The sequence below is a fragment of the Ambystoma mexicanum genome, chromosome 2q (assembly GCF_040938575.1).
Source record: "Ambystoma mexicanum isolate Mex_15411 chromosome 2q, UKY_AmexF1_1, whole genome shotgun sequence".
Lineage (NCBI taxonomy): Eukaryota > Metazoa > Chordata > Amphibia > Caudata > Ambystomatidae > Ambystoma > Ambystoma mexicanum.
Window position 1 is genome coordinate 1261377121 of NC_090924.1, and position 25226 is coordinate 1261402346.

General features: G+C 50.3%; 1 protein-coding gene across 2 annotated transcripts in view; it reads right to left on the reverse strand.

Annotated features, from left to right (window-relative positions):
* The window catches only part of HDAC8 (histone deacetylase 8), a 1597648-nt gene that overhangs the window by 1361617 nt on the left and 210805 nt on the right, over window positions 1-25226 (reverse strand). The window lies entirely within an intron of this gene.

A 25226-nucleotide genomic window follows, 5' to 3' on the forward strand; every position in this document is an offset into this window, starting at 1 on the left:
ACCTTTACCTTTCTATAGCAATGCTCATTTGCACGTTTTCTTTCAAGGGCTGTCTTATTCATAAACTGTGTTTGGCATGTCTGCCAGTACGCCCCAGTGTCCCCGCTAGCCTTTCATGGACTCACGGGTTCTTCCTGGCGTGTTTCGTCCCTCGCGCGATAACCCATTAACAAGCATTTGTCATCCTGCTTGCTGCTTCTTTTTCTCAGCTTCTATGACCTTTGCCGTTCCTGCTGGGCTCTGCAGCATCTTCCCAAGCTCCAGTAATGCTGAGGATGCCTCCTAAAACCTGCAAACGCCTAAAAGTCTTCTCGGCTTTTGGCATCCCTGCAGCATGTTCTTTCTCGAGGCAAGCTTCCCTTCTTCTTGATAAACCGGTTGGCTCTACGTAACGCCTTCTAGCCCCTCGGTCTCTCGGTCGATTCCGAGAGATGCAGTCTTCTAAGCCAGCAGCTCCCCTTCGTCAGCTGCCTCCAATGTCTAAGCGCTCGCAACAACTAGAGCATGGCTTGCGTTCTTGGCCTTGGGTGATCTGTATTACTCTATCCCTCTTCCACGTCCCAGTTTTCTCATGCTTATGGGAATGGAAGTCCATTCTTGACAACTTGCATATGAAGTCTGGCCAAACGTTCTTAGTGGGTTTTACGGGAAAGTTAGCTCTGATTAACTTGTAGATAGAATCTGAGAGGATGTTTTCCTAAGTTGTAGAGTAAAAGTCAGTTTTGATAGTTCACAAGCAGATCATGTCAAGAGGCCTTCAGTACTCTTCCTAGGTGGATTGCAATTCTTTATTTGTAATTGTTTATTTATACAGTGCTTATACACAGGTAGAGTGCTTCAAAGCGCTTCAAGGCGGTAATCATTCTTAGGCGTTGAGGGTTCAGAATGATTTCAACAGAAAAACTAGCATACTAGGCCGACAGCATTTCTCCTAGTGCAAGCGCATGAAGTGTTACAGTTGCAACCAAGCAAAGGAGGGGGGGGGGACATAAAAAGGGGGTTGGGGGGTGTAGGACAGATTAATTTTCTAGTGCTAGTACGTTTAGGTCATGCATGCAACAGAGGAAGAGGGAGAGGTGGGGGGACAAACACGACCAGTCCAACAAGGCACTGGGTTAAGTGCAGAGAGGTTGACTCGCTCATGGAGCGAAAGTAGAAGTGCAGTAATGCTGAACATAGGCAGTGGCCTGGAGGCAAGTGCAAAGACTGGTGGGGAGGGTGGGGGCGTCTGGGACCTGTAAGGCTCTGGAGGTGAACCAATCAGCAAAAACTGAGCAGAGTTAGGGAGGGGGAGGAGGAAGGCGGGTGTAGAGAAAAAGAATGGAGGTTAGCAGGGGAGAGGGGAAGAAGAGAAGAAGGAAGAGAAGAGTAAAGTCTTGAGGAGTTTCCGGAACTTAGGGTGCTCTGCTCAATATGGAGAGAGGCAGGGACGTTATTCCAGAGGGAGGCACCTGTAGAGGATAAAGATCTACCCTCAACTCTCGGTGCATGCGGCTCACCTGCAGAGAGTTGGAGGAAGAGTGGAGGGCTCTAGTGGGAGAGTATTTACGAAGAGTGTGTTGTAGGTAGTGCAGCCTGTGGCCCCAGAAAGGCTTGTGGAGTATGCAGAGGGTCTTGAACTTGATCCTTGCAGCAACAGGGAGCCAGCGGAGGGATTCCAGCACCGGACAGATGCGGTACCTAGGCTTGAGGCCAAGGATAAGTCATGCGGTTCTGTTCTGGATGAGTTGTAGAGGACGAAGAGTAGAAGTAGGAAGATTGAAAAATATGTTGTTGCAATAATCCAGCCTCGAGAGATCCAGGGCTCTCGAGGTGGTGAGCCTCTGGAGGAAAGTGAGAAAAGGTAGAATACCTCTGAGGAGGTGCAGTTGGTAGTGGGATTTGTTGGAGATGTCTGAGATGTGAGAAGGGAAGAAGAGAGTGGAGTGAAAGATGACCCCAAGATTATCTGCCTCATGGGTAGGTGAGGGCGCAGGGCCAAGGGAGGCCGGCCCGTGTGAAATTGGGAAAGCGGAAGCAGGGGTCCGAATGAAGACGATCTCAGTCTTATTGGCATTCAGGCAGAGATCGCAGATTAAGGATAGACAGTCAAGGATGAACGAGGAGGAGGTTGAGGGTAGCCTGAAAGAGAGCTGCATGTCCTCCATATAACGCTGAAAGTTGGAGGTAAAGGTAGAAATCCTGTGGGCCAAGGGGGCCATGTAGATATAAAAGAACTCAGGGGGATGGGGGGAGCAGGTTAGATCCCTGAGGGGCACCACAAATACAGTGCGTGATAGAGGAGAGAAAGGACCCAAGTTCCACCTGGGAGTGCCGTCAGAGAGAAAGGGGGGGGGGGCAGCACCATGGCCTGATTTGTGATGCCCAGGGTATCACAGAGACGGGCAATCAGGATGTTGTGGATAACTATGTCGAAAGCAGAAAAGAGGTCAAGAAGAATCAGGATAGATGGAGAGTTGGAGTCAAGATTTGAGAGCAGGTCCTCACGGGTGTTCAGAAGAGCAGTTTCCATGCCTCTGGATGCTCTCAAGCCAGACCGATGGTCATGGAGGCAACAAACAGATTCAGTGTGAAGGGTAAGTTGGGTGATAGCCAGCTTCTCCAGGACTTTTAAAGGGGTGATGGAGATTGGGGGATCGTTTGCCGGAATGGAAAAGTTGGCAGGGTTTTTTTTTTGCAGAGGTTGCACAAGAGAGTGCTTCAGAGGAGATGGGAAAACTCCAGAAAGAGAGATTGCAGAGGTCGGTCAGTGCTGGAGGGAGAGTGTCAATATAGTCCTTGATGGTTTTGGAGGGGCATGGGTCCACCTGTTTGGACTAGTCTAGAGACATCATCAGATGTGAAAGGGGAGAGGGAGGAGAGAAGACGGGGAGTGGAGGGGACTGCTGAAGGGGGCCCAAGAGATGTTGATGCAGGAGCGAGAGTGGAAGAGAGAGAGGACAGGATGTCTGTGTTTTGGTGGTGAAATGATTGGCAAGGGCCGAGCAAAGGACCTGGGTGGGTGCAGTAGAGGATGCCGTAGGGTTGGCCAGCTCCTTGCAGACTTTAAAATGTTTGGCCGTGTTATTAGATGCCGCTGAGATGCAGGCTTGAATGTAGACTCTTTTCTTGGAGCAGATGCAGAGTCTGCATAATGGGCCTCAGAGGAGGAAGGTGAATGACATGCCTTGTCCGATGGTGCCCCACCACTCCCGTGGAGATTGCCCCCCTCATTTGATCCACCCTCATATAGCCAGTGTCAGGATCAGGTAGCGGCTGACTTCCCTTGGCCACATGAGATGAGGTTACCGCAAGGAAAGAAGTAATGACACCATTGGATTCATCACAATGGTCAATTTCTTTTTTGTGTGTGAACATGCTTTCGTCAATTCCTCCTCTGTCAATTTTTGACCCAGCTCCACCTCCCACTTCTGTTCTCTAGTAGCCCATCCTGCAGGGATAGTGATACCAGCATACTGTATAAGCTTGACACTTTTTGGAACATCCCAAAGACCACCATCACTTGCAGTAACTTGGACACTATGGGTTCCTCAGGAATGTCTGGCGAGATCTTTCAATAGTCCATATACTGATTGTGTACTATAGTATTCAGCCCATATTCTGCCTTATGTGGTAAAACTCAGCATTTTATCCTTCTCAAACTAAGGTTTTCCAACATGCGACCCCGTTCTCCTGTGTTGTTAAATAGCTTAAGAATTGCAAAGCATGCCACTATTGGGTAACCGGTAAGATGATGAGTTTGCAGCCTTTATACCAGGCATTAGACTGCAGTGATTGCCATGTCTGTAAGTGCATGAACATGAACAAATGTAGTGTAATGGTGTGCATGGGTGTGTATGCACGTGTGAATGGGAATCCTGAGTTTATGTTCTGGATGCTTGAGTGAATGGCAGAGAAGCTATATGGGTGTGTGTCTTGCAAGTGAATGTGTATGAATATGTTTGTGTGTGTGTGTGTATGGGAATCTGTGGTGCAGGTGGGCATTGGGGCATTTACATTTTTGCTAAGGCATGACACGCTTCACTGATTTTTTTGGGCAATGCAAAGTACACTCAAGTGTTATTACGAGAAGAAGGGGGAGGGCACTACAGTGGGGCTGGCAGCTACTACTGTGGCACAGGATTTTGTACTCATTACATTCAACGGCACATAAGTGTTCTTAGATGGGGAGTGGAGGGCTTGTTTCCCAACATGTGTGTTTTGAAGAGGGATGGAGAAGTTTACCCCCTCATATAAGATACATGACACGGAAGAAGGCCAGGAGACACTGCGATCGGCCATACTATTTTGGACCGATTCCCAGTGTTCCAATGATTGACAAGTATGTCGAGAGATACCCTCTCAGCCAGCCCTATTGGTCAGGTGCAGTACAAATCTACCCGAGGGGGGATAAAGAGCCTCAGGCTGCAACCAAAGACACCTCAATTGACAATATCGATTAAAACGCCAAGAAGCCATGTTCCTGACATCATTAGAGACACCACGACTGAGCAGCGTTAGACATGAAGCACATGTGCCATCTGCACTTCGGGACATAGACACGCACTTGAATACACAAAGAATACGAGCGTACAGTTCTATAGGTAGAGGACGGATACATATACACATGGTCATTGATTTTTATTATTTTTGCCATTAGCTAAACGCAGCAACGCAGAAACCGCAAGAAGCAAGAGATCCTGAGCAAAGCTTGCAGATGCTTACATGTAAATAACCTTATGGTACAGCAGGAGCACCTTTGGGACCTGACAGAACCAAGTGTGACTAACCTATGGAAATGTAGAATAGCACACACACTGTAGAAACCGCATTATGGTTTAGGAAAGCTACAGCATGCCACAGGCCTCTCAGCAAGAGCTGAGCTGAGCTGAATTCAGGCTGAACAAAGAGCAAACGTGTGAGACAGGACCCGCTGCCAAGGCCATAAGATACAGATGACATTCCATTCCCTGAACGACAGTAGCACCAGCTGCAATAAATGCAAATAATTCTTAATAATTCAAAGCTGCACAGCCCCAAATCATGGTCTGCGAACATGTGACGCGGCCGACGCAGACAACGGACCGCGACCAGCGCTGGGAATAGGAGCCGATCTCATGCCACCAGACAGAGGACCACAAAAAAAGATGTTACAATGTGGGACAAGTGTTGCACAGAGCAAACAAGCACTCTCAAAGACTAAGGTGGTGCACACAAGTTACAATGTAGACACAGTCATTCTTATTACCTTCAAAAGACACACCAAGAGCTGAGAACCTTTGCGGATCCCAGGCCTGGGGGCGTCAGCTCTAGCCAATCACAGTTTAGTATCCTAGGGGTGGGTAGCAACGGGCAAGGACCAATGGTAAGACCCTCACACTGCAGCATTGCTACAGATAGTGATTTGGGGCTGGACCAGGCCAGCCACCTGACATGCGAGGGCCAGTAGACCAACATGTATAGTGTCCCCTATAGGTGGTCTATTACTCAGTGCCCAATCCAGTGGTCCGGTAGGTTTTCTGGAGAAGGGCCCAGGTTGTGGCGTCATTCTGACATCATTTGGCCTGCGAGCCATGAGAAGTTGAGATGTCCATGGATTTCTTCTGTCCCTGTACTGATCCCTTTTGGTTTTTGCTGTAATAAACAGCAGTTTGAACTTGCCATTTGACTGAGTTCTCCGTTTGTCCTGTGGAAGGTGTTGGGCCTTCCGAGAGTCTGAAAACTCCTAGTGGTCCTCTGGCATATCTGGGGGTTTGTCCCAACAAGTTGGTAGCAGAGGTATGGTTGGCTGTGCCAGCCCTCATCAGGTTGTCTCCTTCGCCACCTAACCTAAGAGGCTGCGGGACCGTCGCATATTTTGAGAAGACGAGAAAACACGTGCCCGTTTACAAGTCATCATGAGCACCTTGTGAAATATCCTTTGGAAGTTAAAATACAGTGGAAGTGAACGGGGTATAGCAGACTTCGTTTGGGCACTTAAAGCAAAGCAGGTTTTTACAGTGCGCTGCAGACTGACACTAGTGTTCTCACAACAAAACTCTGGTGTGAATTTACTTTCATAAGTGTTTCGAGTGTTGGCACAGAATTCCGTCTAGAAGTATTTTCATTCAGAAGTGTCCGTATTGTCAACCCATGGTCAAGCAGCGTTCGAATTCTGACGGCCAACCAAAGCTCTTAGCCAGCAAGCGCACCGCTCTGTCTGTGAACGTGGTAGCCAGATACCCTATTCCGATGTGGAATGTAAAGGCAGTTGCATATATGTCTTTTAACTATTGAGGAACTAGTACGTACTTAACCATTCTGGCCATCCCTCGTGACCAGAACAAGCAAAAGCGCCTCAAGGAGGGCCGGGTACTCGAACTTTTGGCATGTTGCAACTTCACATGTGAACACTATTGATATTATATGCATAAGTGTAACCCTGTTCCAGCTTTCTTTATTTTTTGTATGCTGTTCTTGGTGTCCAACATGGTTGTCGATATTTCTGCATTACATGTGATCACTGTTCTGGCCCTAGAGCGACTGCAACCCTGAGTTTTTGGTAACTGTAGTTTAACTGTTTCAGATCTGCGACCACTATTCATGCTTAGTGCATGTGTATGCCAGTCATAGCTTTCTAATGTACCTGCTAGCCTCTGCCGGGTTGTTCAAGGTTGGTCTTTACTGTGTGCCAAAAAATTCCAGCCATGATTGGAAAGCATTCATTGTGTAGTACTGATTCCAAATTTTGATAAATATGAGTTTTCCAACGATCACTATAGCTGGTTGGTTGCCTATCTATGAAAGCGCTGTGGGATCAGTGTCAGCACCCCATGAACTGCATTAGGGGAGATTGAGCTGAGGCTTGTGGGCAGCAGGGGCAGAGTCAGACTAACGTGTAAAGAATATAGCCGAGGCACAGCAGGCCTGACACATTGCCAGTATTTTGTGTTATAGCAAGGCTACTCACTTGAGGGTTATACAAATGTGAATGTATGTCATTTTGATCTAATTTTTAAAAAACATGTTCAATTTCTGACAAGTAAGGATTAATGGTTATTCTGGCCCCAAGCTGACGTTTTGTTATGTGTGATAGGGAGTAAAAAAAAAAAAAACCTGTGTGATTCAACTGGTGTCGCCCTCCTGATTCAATTAACATCATCTGATTAAAGAGATTTAATAATAATATGCTGCATATGTTTCCTAAGAAGTGTGAAGCACACTTATGTATCACACACTGCATGTTTGATATAGGCTGTATTCGTAGCATACCATTGTGTCGAAGTAAGTAGATTTGCTGCAACTGTCAAACTGTGGAACGTGTCGATGTATGTTTCTAGATACTCACCCAGTGGTGTCAGAATCAGATAGCATCCTACGCTGTTTGTGTGCTTTTAGCAGATTACTTACCACTAGGCCACCCATTCTGAATAGATACTTGGATGCAACTTCTTGGCTTGCAAACCAGGGCTAGTCGATGAAAGCAGGATTCAGGGTGAATCCTTTCTATGAAGATGCGTAATGTTTTTGTCTTTCGGTGTGAGACTAATCGATAGAGCAATTCTATCTGCTAGTCTTCTCACCCGGAGAGCTGTAAGATGTAGTTGTGTCATCTTCTTTGGGCCCCAATCTGTTGGAAATAGGTTTTGAAAATTGAAATGCCATGTTTTGAACAGTCTGGTCTGGGTTTGGTTATTCAGAACGCTAAATGAATGAAGGATAAACTTTATAGTGATCAGATGCCATTGAGTTTGGAGAATATAGTGGACGCTTTTGGGGTAAATGCTTTAGTGTGTGTAACGTGCGTGCTCCATACCTTGATGGTCAAATGTTTGTGCTAGTTGGAGATTTCGTGTTTTCCATAGAGATCTTGGCTTATATTTCTGGGGCATTCAGGATCTTCTGGGGGAGGAGCAAAACTAGTTCTAATGGGTTGTTAAATGTGTTTGAAATTTGAAATTGATGTATGCAAATGTTCTTCTTAATATTTAAGTAAGTTTTGCTTTTACTTGTTGGTGCTTACTGAATATAGGACTGAGATGTTATCTGCGCTCTTCTTGCAGCCCTTCTGCCATGTTCTGGTCTCTACTTATTCTTAATTATCTATTTTTCTATATTTTATTGTATAAATCACCTAACTCTCTTGCTGTTTTCTCGGACCTGTTCTGAGCCCCCCTTTGTTTATTCTATTCCTGTAGGGAATTTGTTCCTCGCATAATTGTTGAATGTGTTATGGGCCCTCATTACGAGGTATGCCGGTAAGGGAAAAACAATGCCGGTATGTAAATACCGGCATAATTTACCGTTCCATAGCATTAAGACCCGCAAACCCGGTATTAGCGGCATACCAAACAACGGTGCCGCTAATAGCGGCATAGGCGCGTACACATGCCCCTTCAGGGAGCAAATACCGGCATGCCGGTAATAGGGGGTAATTCCAACCCACGCATACATGCAAATACCGGCATCGCGAAGCCGGTAATCACGGCCTGCACGATGCCGGCCATACAGGCATCTCAGACCACCCGCAAACAGCAACCAAGATACAAGGCAGCTGCCACAGGTGCACGCAATCCCCAACTAAACACCACACCCCTTCCAGCCACCACTAGCATTTGCAAACATGGCGCAGGAGTACCTGCCTATACTGATACAACTACAACAACAACTGTAACAACAACAAAAGCAACAGCAGCAAGAACAGGCAGCACAGAGGAGACACAGGAGGAGAAGGAGGTTGAGTCAGGCCCATCCATTACCACCAGCGCAGCCACCAGAGCCTCGTAGGCAGCCAGCAATACCTTGCACCAGACACAGCCCATTCAACCCTACCCCTGAGCAGATCCACACCCTGTACCAGTTGGACCGTGACACCATCACCACCATAGTGCACATGATACAGAACGACATAGCCAGCCACATACAAATATGCAATGCCATCCCCCCACTACTAAAGGTGGTGTCTGTGCCACACTTCCTGGCCAGAGGCACCTACCAACACACAGTGGGCCAGCTGCATGGCATTTCACAACCACTATTTTCACGCATGCTGAACCAAGTGTTGGATGCCATCCTGAAGCACGCAAGCACCCACATATCCCTACCACGGACTGCCCAGGAGATAGCCGAAACCAAAGTAGGCTCCCATGCACTGGCAGGCATGCCCAATTGTGTCGGTGCCATCGACTGCACCCATGTGGAATTGATAGTCCCCCATGCCATAGAGGCCGTGTACCGCAATCGCAAACAACACCACTCCATCAATGTGCAAATGGTATGTGACTCCAGGAAGATCATCACCCATTGCTGCGTTTGATTTCCTGGATCAACACATGATGCCATGTTACTGGGTAAATCCACGGTACCCCATCAAATGGAGCGACATGCCGGACCACGTGCCTGGCTGCTTGGTGAGTTGCACAACCGTCCCATGGCAGTGCTTTGGGGTACTGATGTGTGGGGATGCATGGGGGGGGGGGGGGCAATACTGCACCTGCCTGGGTCGGAATAGCCGGTGATTGGAGAATGCATGCAGAGCCAAACACTCCTGACCTGAACCAGTCAAACGGTACATGACACTTCACTGGGCCACATATCACAAATAATGCATATCAATGAGAACAAGTAAGAGGCACAACCAGGCCACCATGGTTATGGCAAGCAATGCATGAATGAACAGGACGGCAAGTGTGGCTATGTGGGCAGTATGAAAATGCATAGTAAATAATGAACAGCATGAATTGGAGTCAAAACATTGTCGCACTACCACAGCATATCTGCCTTAGCATGCATGATTACACCCTGCATCATCTATTGAATGCCATCCAGACTACCACACCTCATGACAGTACAGATTGCACCTAGATAAAAAAATGTCATGCTTACAGAGACGTGTGCATGGCCACACCAAATAGCTGGCGGCATGACTGTGCTCCCTGAATTACAGGAGTTCAGAGTGACACACACCTATTTGAATCTGCTTGCTGGTGATGGAGGATATCCCTTGAGGCCGTGGCTACACACCCCTGTGCCTAACCTGCAGAATGGCCATGAGGAGGAGTACAATCGTGTGCACACCCGTACCCGTGTTGTCATTGAGCAGACCTTTGGCCTGTCGAAGTGGCGGTTCCGCTGCCTCAGCAGGTCTGGTCGGGCACTCTTATATAGGCCTGAGAAGGTGGCAAAGATCACCATGGCCTGTGTCATGCTGCACGACATGTGCGTCTGGAGAAATGTACCATTGTCACCTGACATTGACATGCATGGGCCGGGTGAGGATGAGGAGGACGGAGACGGAGGTGAAGTAGCCCCACTGCCAGTATGTGATGCACGGGATGGCCATGCCGTATGACAAGCACGAATTCAAGTATACTTCTGAAACACAGGGACTATGAAACACTTGTGTCAGTCAGACACTGGGCCAATATGAACATGCACACAGGGAATGTTGGGAGTTGGGCACTGAACACCGTAACACATTTAATGGATGCACACGAAAAATAACAATGTCCAGCCATGGATTTTTCTTCTCACAACTTGTGTATTATTTAAAACTGCAAAAATGAGCCCACTCCCCCCTCCCAGACCCCCCAACAAACTCCCTCACCCACCCCGCAAACCCCAGAAAATACCCCAACAAACTCCATCGCCCACCACACAAACCCCAGAAAATACCCCAAACTCCCTCACCCACCACACAAACCCCAGAAAATACCCCAACAAACACCCTCACCCACCCCACAGATCCCAAATGTCCCCATGTGTGCAACAATTAAGTGTTCCCTTCACCAATGTAGTTCTTAACATTGTCATTGGCCATACTGTCATTTCCTCGAGACTTTTGGGTCTGGGGGTGCCATGGCCGAGCTCCGTGCACTCCTGCGCGTTAATCGCACAGGGCTCGATTGCACCGAGGTGGAAGGGGTTGTTGTAGTGGAGGTGTCTATTGTCAATCCCATGGCTGGGCCAAGGTGTTGACGCTGCATTTGCGGGATGTTGGCAAGAAGGGCCTGTGTCAGTGACCCCCCCATGCACTCCCTGAATGCACATGTAGATGCCCCCACAGCAGCTGTATTGGCTGCAATGGCCGTGGCTATGACCCTCATGGCCTCATTCCCAGCGTCGACCTGTCGATGCATGATTTGCAGCATTGACTCTTGGCGGGCCTCTACCCTTGCCAGGCGAGCCTCGAAGGAGGTGTACTGGTGGCTGGCAGGGTGGTGGCTGGCAGGGTGGTGGAAGGCACCTGCGTGGGCTCCTCGTCCTGGGCACTGTCCTCCTGGAAGATCCCAATGTCTGATTCTCCAAGGTCAGAGTCATGGAGACACGGATCGTCCAGGCTCTCAGACTCCGCAGGTGGGTGGGGGCTGGCAATGGGGCTTGGGGTGGGTATTCCAGACATGATTCCAGCCTCATCATCCACATCTGTGGACACAACGTCCGTGGTGGCTGGCGGAACGGCTCCCACTGTTGTGGGTGCCTGCTGCTGTTCTGTCGCTGCAGGTGCCCCCTGCAGGGTTGATGCCTTGCGTGGCACACTGGGTGTTGCTGCAGGCATTTTCTTGGACGGGGGGGGGGGGCGGCGGTGGCCCCGGTCCCTTTGCATGCACTGGATGTACTCGCACCCCTGTCCTGTGTTCCACCTTCCTCATCGGTGCCTGGGAGATAGAAGAGATGCAGGTCATCAGTGATGTTGTCAAATGGCAGCTATGATGTATTGCCGTGTAATATGTTCATACATTCAGGAATCATTTCATTTCTGGTGTGTGGCATTTAGTGTACTGAGGGGACATGTTGGCAATCAATGCATGGCTGGTGGCATAGCATTGGTTTGGTGTCTGTGTGGTGGGTCCCGTGGGCATGGTTGGATCATGTTGCACTTCTGTTGGGATTTTCACTCAGCATGCGTGTGGTGCAGGGTGTGGCACTCTTATTCTATGGATGTGTTGATGTAGCCTTGGAACATGCATTGCCTTGCCTAGTCTAACTTCCACATCACTTGTGCCACATCATGTTTTGGTATACGTGGATGTGATGGTTCACTCACCTTTCTCTGTGGTAGTTGCAGCGCCAAACTCCTGGTCTCCTATTCCCTCTATGGATTCCGAGTCAATGAATGCACTTGCGGTCTCCTACCATGCGGTGAGCTTCACAAGTGAGTGTGGGCCACCGCCTGTCGCCATTGCGGCCTTCCTGTTCTCCACCAGGATCTTCCTGACCCGGACGCAGAGGTCGTCCCAGCGCTTCCGGCAGTCACGTACACTCCTTGGGGTGCTCCCCACTGCCGACACCCTCTGAGCGACCTCCTGCCAGACCTTTTTTTTTTTTTGGTTTGTGCCGCATGCTTGAGGTCTGTGCTCCTGATTGTGTCTGCATGCTGTTCGAGGGTGTTAGCAAGCATAGTCAGTTCAGCATCAGAAAAACGCTGCTTCCTCTTCCTTTGGGAGGATTTACTGGTGGCCTTTGACATCCTGCTTCAGTTGTGGCACACAACAACACAAGTGTAGTGGTGGTTATGGAGGGTGGCAATGGATTGTGTTTTTAAAGATGGCCGCCGGCTCATTTCCCGTTCCGGCGCGATGACGTAATTTCCGGGTCCTTTTTTGTGACCACGGTAATACCGTGTCGGTATTACCGTGCCAGTGTTTAGTGGTTGTTATGACACGGTTAAGGAATGGGCGGTACCCGCAATGCCGGTATAGGGAGGTTGGTGGCCCGTTACCGGCATGGCAGTTTTGCCACTACCAGCATGGGGTAACGCACGTGCTCGTGCACTCGTAATCACCCGCTATTAAGCGGGTTCATACGAGCACGGACCCACTCATTCCGGCATGCCGGTAATGAACCCGGTTTTACCGGGCAACTCGTAATGAGGCCCATGGACTGGTTTTCTGGTTGTCACCACACTTTAAGATCAAGAATCATATGGGGCAAAAACTGTAGAAATTATGTTAAATGCTTTAATTTTATGTGACGCCTATATTCTCAAGACTACATGGCTGAAACTTTAACTGTAGCAAGTTGGAATGTAAAGGGAATTAATAGTCCGATAAAACAAAGGAAAGTTGGGGGGTGTGGCCAGAACCGCCAACGATGTGGCGGCTTCCCTGATGGCCTACGTCCGAGACCCGCAGCATTTGGCAATAAGCGAAACTATCGCTGATCGGATTGCAGCAACTGTCCGATCCTTGAAAATCGGAAACTCCGAGGCACGAGATGTTGCCCAGTGGGGCTCCACTGATCCCGTATTTGGCGGCGAAAATCACCTCAAAGCTCAGACGAGCCCAAGCGCCACCCGGCGCTTCCAAGATGGCGGACGGGACTCCTGGGCGAGGAGCGCAGTGATGCACATCCCTGCCCGAGCTGAGACGCAGAGTTTGACCCTGAAGTGAGCTGACATCCCGGCGGCGTGACGAGCGGAAAGCTCCCTGCTTCGTGGCTGAGCGGTGGAGAGGCATTGGGGTATTGGAAGGGATCGGTGAGCAACCCCCCCCTGCCTCTGCCTCCTCCCCGGTCCGCTTACCTGAAGCGCGGACTCTGACCTCGTACGGTGAAATCAGGAAGGGAGAGAGCCCGTTCCGGTGCGGTGACGGTCCCACAGAGGAAGCGGTATGACCCGGGTGCTCCCGTCCTGAAGCACTGCGTTAAGATTGACGAGGGAGCAAACGGAGACCAGCGACTAGCAGCATCAACCCGGCCCCCACGGGTCCCTCCTTCCGATGCTCGCATTCAGGATTCTCCAGACTCCATTAAGGTGAGAGCGCAAGGCCCGCCCGGAAGATCCCACAACACAGCCACCATACGGGCTGTGCACCCCATGGGCCCCTCTCTGGCCTCCCCAACATCCTGGGGCGCCCCGGCCCACCCTCCCCACTGAAATTACAACGGGAGCTGCCCTCTGGCGGCGGCACCCTCTGGAGCCTTCCCCTGGATCTGGCGAGGGCCCTGCGGCTGCCATCACCCGTCCGCCCTCCACCGAGGTCCCACCGGGCATCACCCCAACACAACGCCGAGGGGGCCGAGGTCTGGGGCCCCCACTGCACCCCGACGCCTGGCTGCTCCTGGGCCACCTGCGGAAGTCCTACTAGAAGCCTACCCTCCGGCCATCACCATCTGGCCGCCCCCCATTGACGTACCTCTTGGGCCTCACACCTACTCTGTCACATCTCAAACGCCGCAGGAGCCCGGAGTTGAGGTCCCCATTGCCCTCTGCGACTTGGCCATTTCCTGGGGCGCCCCTGCCCAATGCACGTCACTATCTCTCTGGGGTCCCGGATCCCCATCCTTGGGGCGGAGGAGGTCCCCGCCACCATCAGACTCACTCTGCTACTATCAAGGGTGACCATCTCCCCACCCGTGGTCCCCTCTCACCTAACATCCCGGGAGTCTCGTAGTTGAGCTTTGACTCCCCTCGCGCAGCGGGTCGCCCCACCCCCCTCCTTTCCCACTCTTCCATATAGAGGGATCCCTGGAGTCTGGCAGCCCTCCTTTTAAGCACTAGCAGTCGCAGGAAGCCAGGAGTCAATCTCTGCAGGATGTCGAAGCAATCGAAAGCAGCCAAACCTGCGGACATCTCCACCATGCTAGCAGCGGACAAGACAAGGAAACCGGACCCCCCCCTCCAAGCTGATCCCGCAGAAGGCCCCCGGAGCAGGGAAAACTAGCTACAAAGGAAGATATCCAAGCCTTCCTGCGAGATATTAAAACGGAGTTCTGCTCCTGCATGACGGAGCTCTCCACACGGATAGATCAGACAGATCAACGGCTATCTGAAGCGGAGCAAAGGGTGGGTGAGGTGGAGGACCTAACCCAGAGGCACGACGCCACTATATTAGACTTGAAACACGAGATTCTGGCGCTCCAGAATACGAGTGAGATGCTGGAATACAAGCAGGAGGATCTAGAAAATAGGGCGCGACGAAACAACTTGCGCATTCGAGGGGTCCCGACAGCGATTCAAGACAAAGATCGCCCAGAATACATAGGCAACTTCTTCCAAGCGCTCCTGCCCGACACGGACAAAGCCCAACTCATCCTGCACCGTACCCATAGACTTCACCCAAGACGAGGTGTAGATTCGGACCCTCTTCCGGACGTAATTACCAGGGTCCACTTCTATGCCACTAAAGAGGCGATCACAGCAATAAGCCGCTCCAAGGATGAGCTCTCGTTTATGGGCACCCAGCTCCAGATATTCCAGGACCTTTCCTTGACGACCCTGCAGAAAAGAAGAGCCCTCAAACCCTTAACCCTATTCCTACAGACCCATCAGATATACCACCGATGGCTCTTCCCCTCCACGCTCCAATTCACATTCCAGGGAACCCAGCGCAAAATTAGCCATCTAGAAGACGCAGGGTCCATTTTACACCCGAATTCTCCGGAGCCCTCGCCCGCTCAGAGCCCACTCCGTCATACGGAAGACACAGAGCAGCTGCCCCAGAGTCGGCAACAGCAGTCTTGGTCCAAAGCACAGAGACGCCGGAAGATGAAATAATCTTGCTATGTCTGAGGACCGTGAAATGACCGATCCAGTAACTAAAAGTAGAAATCAATGATGCTGCGGGTCCCGAGCGGCCCATACCCCACTCCAAGGAGTATGTCACCAACCCACCCTGGAGACGAACCCAACCAAGTGGTTTGATCCTAGCCCCGTTGGCTGGGAGGACAGTTATGGCCCAGTTGGCCGTGGGAAGGGTTGCACCCAAAAGTCTGGCCCCCCACTCCGATAAAAGTTCACCCTCCCGTTGGAGGAAAGTTAAAACCCAGCCACAGGAAGGTGATTGGATTCCAGCCCTGTTGGCTGGCAGAACAGTTATGGCCCAGTTGGCCATGGGAAGGCCCGCATGGGAAATGCTGGCCCCCCACTCATTTAAAAGGTTACCCTGCCGTTGGAGGATACAGAAAACCCAGCCGCAGGAAAGCCACACTAAATTTGTGTCACAAGATGAAGATGGAATACCCCCATCCCCTCCGTGATGAGCAGAAACCCATTCCAGAGGACGCTCAGGGAACTCCCCCTCCACACCAGAAACTAAAGTTCTTGACACTGAATGTCAGGGGCCTTAACGCCCCGCAGAAGCGGAAAGCGATCCTGAGGCACATCCAGAATGACAAGGCCTCCATTGTCTTCCTCCAGGAGACACATCTGACTCCAGCCGACTTCACAAGGCTCCGGGATCGGCAATTACCACTGTAGTTCCTGGCATCGAACGGAATGAAGAGGGGTGGCACAGCAATCTTAATCGCCAAAGGCCTTAAGCTGCAAATCCTGGACTCCATGCTCTGCCCGGAGGGCTGCTTTGTGGTGGTGAAATGCCGAATGCTCGGCCAACTGTACACATTGATCTCGGTATATGCTTCTAATGAAGAGCAGGAGGTATTCTACTCAGCCCTAGAAAGCGCTCTCCTTCCATTTGCCGAGGGCCAAACCATCCTCGGGGGAGATTTTAACAGAGTCCCTGATCCCCCTTAGCAGACAGATTGCATCCTCCAGCCCGCAGAGACTTTGGCTTGGCGACAGCGCTACTTAAACTGTTCCGAACCCTAGATGTGGTAGACGCCTGGAGAGTCCTCCATCCGGAGGAGCGAGACTACTCGTGGTATTCCTATGTACATAGAACATACTCTCGCATTGACCTCCTGTTGGCATCCCCGCAGATCCTGGAATTCACAGATGAGATCCTCATAGGACCTAGAATCCTCTCAGACCGCGCGCCCATAACGTTAACGCTCAGAGCCCACAATCCTGACCCGTCCCCCCGGCGCAGATGGTCTCTCTATGACCCGATCCTAGAAGATATGGCCACGAGAGACGTGTTGGCTAAAGCAATAAAGCAGTTCTTTGAAGAAAACAAAAATGAAGATACCTCTCCGGCGAACACGTGGGACGCAATGAAGGCCGTGGTGAGAGGGGTGTTAATATCCCGAGGAGCTCCTCTCTCCGCACTCTCACTGGCGGTTTAAGTCAGACGCACTACACAATATAATCTTCAAGGCTGACATCCTTGCAGATATCACCTCGTTTTTTGATATTAACAAACGCCACGATACAACGGATGGGGTGAGGTGGGAGGCCTTTAAGGTTTTCATCAGGGGCATGTGTATCTCCAGGGAGGCTGGGGCCCTGAAGGACATCAGAAACTCCCTGCGCCGTTCTTAGTCCAGACTCGGGGAGCTAGAGCGCGAGTATGCGGCCGCCCCCTCTCCGCCCAAACTGGCACAGATTAGAAATGAACTAGACACGTTCGAGTCCTTCGCCCACAGCGAAATAAGATGCCTCGCCCGTCCCATTGCAGCCCGGAAGTATGGTGAAGGAGAGAGGCCAGGCCGTGCTCTTGCCCGCATCGCCCGGGCCGAGGGAGGCAGAGCTCGAATTGATAGTATCATCGATAGTGGTGGAGTGCGACAATGGTCTGACCGGCCCATTCTTGAGACCTTTGCAGATTTCTATACAACCCTTTATGCCCAGCAACCGGAGCACAGCCCGCGAGATCTTGATGACCTCCTAGACCGCATCCCAATGTCCCTTATATCTCTAGCCACAAAAGAACAATTAGATGCTCCCTTCACCCTTGAGGAGATCACCGCTGTCATTTCGGCCCTACCTAAGGGTAAAGCCCCTGGTCCAGATGGCCTGACCGCCGAGTTCTATCAGGAACATGTCGCCCTTCTTGCTCCGCGCCTGCACGAGGTCTGGGAGGAGTCGTTGCATCTTACTACCCTCCCCTGTTCCTTGCGCAAGGCTGTTATGACAGTGCTTCCCAAACCGGGTAAGCCTCTGGATGAGTGTGGCTCTTATAGACCCCTCTCCCTCATAAATACCGATACCAAAATCTTCCCCAAAATCATAGCAAATAGATTCCTCCCCATCATGAAATATCTGATTCACCCAGACCAGAGCGGTTTTGTCCCTGCCCGTTCCACTGCCTTAAACATTCTGTGACTATTTAACGTAATCTCTAGAATCGACCCCAGAGCCAATGCGGTGGCCGTGACGCTGGACGCCCAAAAAGCGTTCGACATGGTCTTGTGGCAATATTTGTGGGCGGTACAGGAGAAGATGGGGATTGGCCCGTACATGATGTTCTGCATTAAATTGTTATACGCTAACCCAGTGGCCAGAGCCCTAGTCAACTCTCACCTGTCGGCTCCCTTTTCCCTCCATAGAGGGACGCGACAGGGCTGCCCATTCTCTCCCTTGTTGTTCGCGATGGCCATCGAGCCCATGGCTGACAGCAGTGTACGTAACAACCACATGCGCAAGGGGATTCGTTTGCGGGATACTCCCGAAATCATTTCACTTTACGCCGATGACGTGCTGTTATATATTAGAGACCCTTCAATCCACCTCGACCCGATCATACGTGAAATTATCAAAATTGGCACATTCTCGGGCTTCACTATTAATTACTCTAAATCAGAAATCTTTCCTCTCACCCTTGCAACCTCCCAACCTGCATGCGAATTCCCTCTCAAATGGGCACCTGATGGCATCAAATACTTAGGGGTCCAAGTGTCCCTCTCAAAATCCTCTTTATTGTCTGAGAACTATGGGGCTGCCGCACATTATGCTCATACCAAGATGGAAAGATGGCGGAACCTCCCCCTTTCACTCTCAGGAAGACTGTCTCTAATAAAAATGATAATAGTCCCAAAACTTCTGTACATATTCGCTAACGTTCCACTTTGGCCTGGAAAACAGTACTTTGAGGACTTGCATGCGGGGTGCGCCCGCTTTCTCTGGCACTCAGGGGCCGTGCGCAGAAAGTGGCAGCATATGACCCTGCCTTACAAGAGGGGTGGCTTCAGTGTACCTGATCTCACCCAGTACTGGATAGCCGCCCAGGCCCAATACGCTACGTACTGGTACCAGCACCAGGAACCCCCCCGCATGTTAAGCTCGAAATCCTGGCCGCCGAGGAGGTGAACGTCATGTCATTGATCCTCTTTCACTAGTATCGATCGCAGGCCCCTGCTGACCCGGTGGCCTCCACTATAAGGGCGTGGCGGCAGATTCTGACGCCTGATTCCGGCTCACCCCCGTATTACAAATGGCTTCCTCTCTGGACTTTCCCTGGCCTCACCCCCACATAGGATAAGCTTCTCATGCGTCACTGGTCAGACCTGGGATACAGATCTTTCCCGACCTGTTCCCTGATGGGAAATTCATCACCCCAGATACGTGGAAGCCCCGGCACTCCAGGTCCCCACTAGAGCTGCTGCAATACTTCCGTATCAGGGCGGCAGTCCAAGACATGTGGCCTTCGTACCCGGACGAACCCCCCCACCCCCCCCGAGTCCGCTGAGGTCAGCTATATAGCCAATTCCGCTGGTGGTAGGGGCATCGTATCCTCCTCGTATAAAATGTTGATGACGCGCGCTCCCGAGCCCCCCCACTCGATTCGGGATGCCTGGAGTCGGGATCTGGGATTAGACATCACTGATGATATGTGGACCAAAATGTGTATGCATACTCGCAAGGTTTCTCTTAATTCCAGAGTTAGATGTATTCAATACAAACTGCTCAATCGCCTATACTACACTCCTTACGCGATTGCGAAATTTGCCCTGGATCAATCCCACCCCTGTCCAAGATGTAGATCTACTGAAGCGGACCACGCACACATGTTCTGGTTTTGTGGGGCACTGGCCCCGTTCTGGAATGCTGTGCTTGAAACCCTCTCCGAGGTAGTGGGGTTCTGTGTAGGCCCGGAACCTCTGTCTCTTCTGTTTGGGCTTTGGGAGGGGGCGGAAGCGAAACGGGAAGCTAGGTTTCTGGATGTGGCGGCAATTGTGGCCAAGAAATGCATTCTGCAATGCTGGAAGCGCAGATCCCTCCCTTCCCTAGAAATGTGGCTGAAGGCCCTCACCTGGACACAATCCTGTGAAGAGGACTATGTTAACTTGCTGCCTAGCAATGCTCGCCCTAAAAACATATGGACTGAGTTCTGTAGTTACTTGAACCGCAAGATGGACCTTGAGCTCTTGTCATCCCCTCCCACTCCTGATCAGGGGGCGGACCGCTCTACATAATACATGCCTCTATTGTAATTAACTGTTGTTGGATTGCATGTGACCTTCTGTAGAACCTGCGTTTTGTCATTCACTCTTCAACATGAATTGTGTGTCATTCGTGCAAATTGTGCTATACCAGTTGCTACTTCTTGCCAATAAAGAAAAGTTTAAAAAAAATATATATCCCGAGGAGCTGCCCATCACAAACAAAAACAACAGACCCGCCGCATTCTAGAGGACAAAGTACTGGAGGCAGAGGCAGTGTGTAAGGCCAGAAACTGGTCCCCAAGAACCTACCGAGCCTTACAGACGGCTCGAAAGAAATTGGAGGCCCACTACGCAGAGGACACAGCCCAGCTTCTAGCCAAAACAAAACAAAGTTACTATGCCAGAGGTAATAAGGCGAATACATTCCTAGTGGAAAAATTGCCAAGAGTCAAGAGGAGGAATACCATTATAGGCCTCGGGGACCCCCAGGGTGCAGTTCAATTCGCTGATCGGGATAAATTAAGAATCGCAGAGGCCCACTTGACCGATACGATGTCGGCAACCCCGAGATCTAGCGGAGAACAGCATTCCTACCTGCAGGAGGCCGCCTTATCCAAGATCTCAACCCCAAGAAGAGAAGAGCTGGAGGCCCCGATCACCAGCGAAGAGATCGACGAGGCCATCAAAAGCTTAAAACCAAGAGCCCCGGGACCAGATGGGATCGATAACCCAGTCGATGAAAGAGTCGATTACAGTTCTAGCGCTGAAACCAGGAAAAGACCCCAGAGATATTGCGGCATATCCACCCATCCAACCTAGATGCAAACATTTATTCAAAGGTCTTGGCAAACCGCTTAGCGAAGGTACTCCCGGACATTATAGATCCAGACCAAACAGGATTTATTCTACATAGAGCCACCACGGACAACACTCGCAGGGTCCTCAACCTAGTCGAGATTGCTAGACGAGACTCACTGAAACTTGCCCTGCTGGCCTTGGACGCGACCAAGGCCTTCGACAAAGTAGATTGGTCGTTCCTTCGTCTTACCTTGGAATCGTTCCGCGCTGGGCCATCCTTTTTGAAGCTTGTCCTGGCGAATTATCAAGCCACGACTACTCTCCTCCGAGTGAACGGCCTACTGACCAGCCCGTTCTCCTTAACATGCAGCACCAGACAGGGGTGTCCCCTATCCCCACCTACTCTTTGCCATGGTTATGCAACCCCTAGCCCAGCGGATTTGCCTCAGTGCCAGAATCAAAGGCCTCTAAGTGGGCCTCACCCAGCATAAGATCGCGCTCTACGCTGATGACGTGATGCTGACCATAACAGACACTTCCCAGTCCCTGAGAGCCGCCCTAGCGGAAATCCATAGATTCGGAAAGGTCTCAGGATTTGCCATCAATTTCACGAAATCTTCAGCCTTGGGGATAGGCTTAGACGAGAGAGATCAGGAGTCCTTCAGATCCCAGTGCACGATCCTACTTAACGAAAAGTCTATCCCCTATCTCGGGGATACCTGGACAGATGGATCAAGCAGGAAATCTCGCTAATAGGTTGCATTACGGCCTGCAAGATGAACGTACTACCACGATTTCTTTACTCCTGCTCGGCCCTCCCCATCATAGTCCCTCGCCCCCCCCCTACAGCGACTTCAGAGGAAGATATTCAGATTCATATGGAAGGGGAAGAAAGCCTGCATTCTGCGTAATACCATGCTGTGTGCCCCGAACCAGGGAGGCCTTGGGGTCCCTGACCGCCAAAGATATCAGATGGCAGCGCAGATAGCTCACACTCGGGCCTGGACTATTGCTTCAGGGCGCCCCAAATGGTTGGACATAGAACAATCCCGATTACCTCTCCCCCTGCGCTTTCTCTTACACCTTCCTGCCTCACTGCGGCGGACGTGGCCATCCATCTTATCATCGACTAAGCAGACATTAAAGGCATGGGACTGGGCACGCAAATCCAGAGGCATCCCGAGAGACCTAAGCCCGTCAGCCCCAGTGTTCCACAACCCGGCCTTCTCACCCGGGACCTCCCCCTCGAATTTTGGAAACTGGATCGCTGGAGGCTTTAGCTCCCTAAGTCAGCTATTCGAAGGATCACAGCCGCTGGCATTCGCCCAATGCAAAAGAGTCTTTAATCTCTCGGAGTCTGACAGGTTCTCGTATATCCAAATCAAGCACTGGTGCTCACACCCCCAGACTCGCTTGGCAGCTACACACGAGCTTGATGCCCTGTAACTAACTGCGGCAGACCCTCCAGCCCGAGGACGTATTTCAACCCTGTACCGACTGTTTCAGGTAAACCTATTAGCAGACAGAGCAACATATATGTCGCAGTGGGAAAGAGACCTAGGACATCCGATCCAGGATCAAGCTTGGACCGACATTTGGTCACGCACGCACTCGTCCTCTTTCTGCATTACCAATCGAGAATGTGCACATAACTTCTCTTGAGATGGTATTACCCTCCGCTTTGACTGCACCACTTCAACCAATCCCTGGACCCGCAATGCTGGCGCCGCTGTGGCTCACCAGGCTCTTACCTACACATGTGGTGGACTTGCCCGATGGCGGCAGACTTCTGGGCCCAATGTATTGCCACCATAGCGGACATTACCCAGATCACACTGCCACTGGAGCCGGAACCACTCCTACTGGGGACCCCGATCCCAAGCATCTTTCCAAGATCAGGCACGCTAGCGGCCCTCATCACACAACTGCTCCTGGCTGCGAAAATCACAATAGCCCGGACACGGAAGTCCCCGGAGGGCCCCCTGAGGGTGCTGTTGTGGTTGAAGCTCTGGGACATCTTCATTGCCGAGAAAATCATGGCGGCAAACAGAGGCCGCCTCCATCGCTTCACAAACATGTGGTCTCCTGTGATAGACTATGACCAACGCTTCCCAGCTCTGACACATAAACCACGTTTGGTGATGAATGCCCAGCGGGCAGCAGACGGGGACCGGACTCAATTAGTAGAGGAGCAGGTCCCGGAAGGTAGGCAGAATTAAGGGGTGAGGGGCGGAAGCTCGGAGATACATGAAGAGGACTTAATGATGTAAGCTATTCTGAGGGGTGGGGAGCCGGGGATCGGACTCGGCGAAGGAGCAGGCCTTGGGAGACAGCCAGAATTAAAGTATGGGGGCGGTTACCTAGGGGAGTACGATTATGAGTTAATGTTGTAAAGAAGTGCTGAATTGACGTGATACTATGTTTTACTGTGTGCTAACTAAAATAAACAAGTTAAAAAAACAAAAACGGAGGAAAGTTCTCAACTTCTTAAACTGGAGCAAACCTGATATCGTCTTACTCCAAGAGACTCACTTGCAGCTGGACAAAGCAGAGTATATTTTTAATTCTGTTTTTGTGAAAGAATATTCTAGCACTTTTGCAAGTAATACAAGAGGAGTTTCTATCTTGTTTAGGAGAAACTTAAAGCCCTCCATAGACAAGCTGCAAATTGATTGAGATGGTAGGTTTGTGGCATTAAAACTATTGCTGGAAAATACCTGTAATAATAAAGATCTATGCTCCTAACGTTAGGCAGTCCGACTTAATTTTAAGACTGGATGATGTCCTGATGGATATGGGAGATGGCGCGATTTTGATAGGTGGTGATTTTAACACCATCCTGGACAAAGTGTTAGATAAGTCAGAGCTATTGCGCTCCTACGCGGAAGTCAGTGCTAGAAAGGGTCTACCACGGTTTACGCAAACCTGGGATTTACATGACATATGCCGCAATATAAATCCAGACAGGAGGCAGTACAGTTTTTATTCTAGTCCACACAACACTTCGCCTCGGATTGATTACTTGTTAGTGAACAGAGATCTTTATGGTACTGTGAAATCTCCAAGGATTGAAGAGACTGATTTCTGATCACGCTGGTCTTTTTCTGGAACTTGGCAAATCCATGGGAGATGTGAAAAGGTGTAGACAATGGAGATTGATACCCGGCTACTGTCTAGTGAAGACTTTGTGTTAAACAGATAAGTGGGGAAATTTAGTTTTTTTATAAGTGATAATTTGGGTTCTGTAAGTAGTTTGTGTACTGTTTGGGAGGCACTGAAGGCGCATCTACGTGGTAAAATAATTTGTTACGCTTCATATAAAAAAAGAAGATTCAAGCGAAAGTATATAGAAGCAGAATCTGCTTATAAGCGCAATGTAGAAGTCAATAATACCTCCCCCTCTGAAACGTCTTTGTCTGCAAGGCTGCGTACCGAACGTACATTGGATAGTGTAACGCATAGGAAGGCTGAAAGAGACATATAAAGCTGGTGCACTGTTGGCTAGTAGATTGAGAGGCAAGGAATGTGGGAGGCAAGTATTATCTATATCGGTGGACAATGGGCCGGCCGCCCTTGAAGGAGAATGCAGATATTTGCAAGGAGTTTTAAAAAATCTAAGCGTCCTTATACTGTGGCGAGGAGAGTGCGAGAGTGAGTGAAATATCAAGTTCTTTGGAAAAGTATTCTGTTCCGAAACTAAGCAATGCTGATATGTCTCAATTGGACAATGAAATCACATTGCAGGAGATTACGGATGCAATGAATCTATTGGCTACTGGTAAATGTTCAGGTCCTGACAGCTTTCTAATTGAGTTTTTCACAACATTTTGTACCCCACTGGCGCCATTCTTAGTAAATCTCTTCAGGGAGATCATTGCTACGGAGCAAGGGGCCGACTCCATGCGGGATGCAGTAATATCAGTGATTCTAAAGCCGGGTAAGAGTCAATGATGTTCCAGTAATTACAGACCAATCTCTCTTTTGAACGCGGACATCAAGCTCTTGGCTAAGATTTCTGCAGTAAGGATCAATCCTTTGCTCCCGAAACTAGTACATCAAACTCCAACGGTGTTCATCATGGGCAGAAACAGTTATAACAACTTAAGGGAACTTTGTGATGTTATATCCTTGAAGAGTAGTCCCCAGAACCCTATGCCGCTGTCAGCATTGACGCGGAAAAAGAATTTGATAGAGTTAGTTGGGCTTATCTGCGGCAAGTACTGGTTAAAATGAACTGTGGGCCTAGTTTCTTTAAATTATTTAACGCTCTATATAAGGAAGCAGTAGCTAGAGTTATAGTGAAGGATGCTTGTCGGATAGTTTTCGAATCAGTCGAGGGAGTAGACAGGGGTGCCCCTTGTCTCCGCTCTTGGTCGCTCTCTTTGTGGAGCCCCTGGCAAATGCAAATCAGGTCAGGGAAAACGCTAATAATAAAAGGGTATCAAGTGGGTGATAGCATTTCTAAG